Source organism: Suricata suricatta, chromosome 7, assembly GCF_006229205.1.
Source record: "Suricata suricatta isolate VVHF042 chromosome 7, meerkat_22Aug2017_6uvM2_HiC, whole genome shotgun sequence".
Lineage (NCBI taxonomy): Eukaryota > Metazoa > Chordata > Mammalia > Carnivora > Herpestidae > Suricata > Suricata suricatta.
In genome coordinates this window covers 76698707-76701493 of record NC_043706.1, presented here as the reverse complement: position 1 = coordinate 76701493, position 2787 = coordinate 76698707, and positions in this window count along the sequence as shown.

The following is a 2787-nucleotide window of genomic DNA, read 5'->3' as shown; positions in this document are numbered from 1 at the left end:
ACCTAACAGACGCCATGACAGGCTTTAAGTTTCCCCTCTAAACTAGGTCTAAAGGTCAGTCTCTCCAGAACTATTAGGCGGTTACACATTGCCCGAGGCAAGAGAGACCACCCTTGTAATACCCTTAACATTCCTAAGGGCAGGCCTAGAAATAGAAGCTATAGGTAATCAGTTATTGCTTAAGGCTAGTTACACCCTATGTGAGAGTCCTGGGTCTACTCTGTGATTGGTTAACACTCTAAATATTGTAATTGGATAAACCTGCTGTCAATAATATTGTGTAATAATAATTGGTTCACTGTACCTATGTCACCATTTCCTGTAACTCCCCCTTCCCAAACTCATAAAAGCCCTGCCCCACCTTTGTCCGGGGCTCTCTCAGCATGGATCCACCATGCCGGTAGCGTCTGTGAGCCTGCGTTTAGGCCCCGGCGAGCCTAAGCCCTTAATAAAGCCCTTTGCTTTTGCATGCGTGCTTCGGCCTCCCTGGTGGTCTCTGGTTTTTGGGGACGATATTAAAATCTGGGCATAACAACATGACACAAAATAGCCTGATTCCTTCCCAGTATAGCAAGAACAATCCAGGTTTTGGACTCAGAAGGCCTGGACTTGAATCACGGTTCTTCCACTTCCTATATAAGCAGCCTTGGACAAGACAATGAAACTTTAAGATTTCAAAGTATTCAAATCAAGAAATAAATAAAAATTTAGAAAAATTTGTTTTCAATATGATAAAAAAAATAGTATGTCAGAAGTCTAAGAACTTACAATGTAGTGGAAAAAACTGAGAAATAAAGTAAACCACTTTAGGGCACCAGCTGACTCAGTCAGTACAGCACGCAACTCTTGATCTTGGGATGTGAGTTTGAGCCCCATGCTGGGTGTAGAGATTAATTAAAAAAAAAATTGTTCTTGGTGCCTGGTGACTCAGTTGGTTAAGCGTCCGGCTTTGGCTCAGGGCATGATCTCATGGTTCGAGGTTTCAAGCCCCGCGTCAGTCTCTGTGCTGACAGCTCAGATCCTGGAGCCGGCTTCAGATTCTGTCTCCCTCTCTCTCTGTCCCTCCCCTGCTCGTGCTCTGTCTCTCTCTCTCTCAAAAATAAATTTAAAAAAAATGCTCGTTTCTGAGACCTCAATTGTCTTCATCAGTAAAATGGGTATAAATAACCTATGCTGCTGTCAGTATTGTTGTGAAGAATAAATGAGTTGATGTATGTCAAGAGCCTGATACTGGGCTCCATACACAGGAGATGCTCAGAATAGTCCTGACCTTGCTCCCAGGATGCAAATGAAGAGGAGTGATAGACCTGCACTTCAAAGGGCTTCTGTACTATCTAAGGAAAAGAGGAACTATATAGGGCAACAATAGTGGTTCTAAATAAATACTCTTCACTATATATGTCTCTGCTGAGAGAAATTTTTCAACTGGCTTGCTACAGGTCTTTGCTCTTGTAAGAAGTTTAATAACTTTAACATGTGCCATTAACTAAATTGTCAGAATAAGTTGTGTTTGTTTTCAACCAAGGAGCGAGAGATTACAATTCCTATGGAGCTAGTCTGGTGGAGCAAAGAAACCTGTTGAGGATCAAGAATTCTTTGTCCCTTTTCAGGGAGCAAGAACTCCTGTTCCCTTCAAGGTCCTTTGAGCTGGGCTAGGAATCAAATTGACATGAGAAAGATAAACAGGAGAAAATAAAATTTAACAGCACACATACAGGGAATGCACAGAGACACAGAAACTCCAAAGTCAGGCAAAATGAGGTCTATATGTCACCCTAAACTAAGGAGAAGAGGTAGGGGGCCTTCAGAGGAAAAGGTGCACTTCACAGGGCAATTAAGGAGAACAGATGTTTGGTTATTAGATGTTTGCTCTGCAATACAGATGGGTCACTCAGATAAAATTTATCTCTGGTAATAATCCTTTTTGTGGGAAATATCCCCAATTTAGATTATTCCGTGTGGTTAAGTGCAGGGTACCAACCCACGCACCACAGTCAAAAGGTCCCGAGTAGGGGGTTGGTGTCGGCACAATATCTCTAAGAAAGGAGATGAGACGAGACGAGACAGATGGACAAGACGGACAACGTGGATGGTGGTAAAGCCACACTTTATTAAGATAGCCAGGGTCTTATATTCCATGGGTGAGTACATTGTTTCTTTAATGGTTACATAGTTCAAGGTCCTTGAAGTAAAGACATGCTCCGTAAAAGGTCATTCTTATCAGGACAGTAGTAACAGGATTAAGTCACTACAAAAGAGGAATCCCCTAATAATAGTCTCGTTTTAGACATAAGATGAGCCTGAAGAATTCTATGAGGAGATATACATTCCTTAAGGCCCTTCATCAGTTATTCCAGGGTAAGATGCTCATCCTTTTATAAGAAAATCTTTTGGCAGAGGATTATGTTCACTCCCAACAGCAGACAAAGAGCCAGAAAATAAAGTAAGGGAAGGTCACTGACTGACCCAAGTTGATTCAAAGCCTAAAAGTATATGCCTCTTTGCAAAGCAATGAGAAAATCATAAGATGGACAGAAGCCATATTTGGGGCTCAGGAGGCCAAATATTGTTTGAGGGTATTTTTTGCCTACTTGGCCCCAACAGTTAAGAGAGGGACAAAAGTTTCCCTTCAGCTTGCAGGGTCTCAAGTGCCTTCAACTCCAAATAATCCAAATGCCAGTGGCACATTCTAGGGGAGTGTGTGGTGAACCACTCAGCACTAAGGAGCAGACTAGGTGGTGGTATCTTCTAAAAAGAAAGAAAAGAAAAACATCCCCCTCTCAGTGC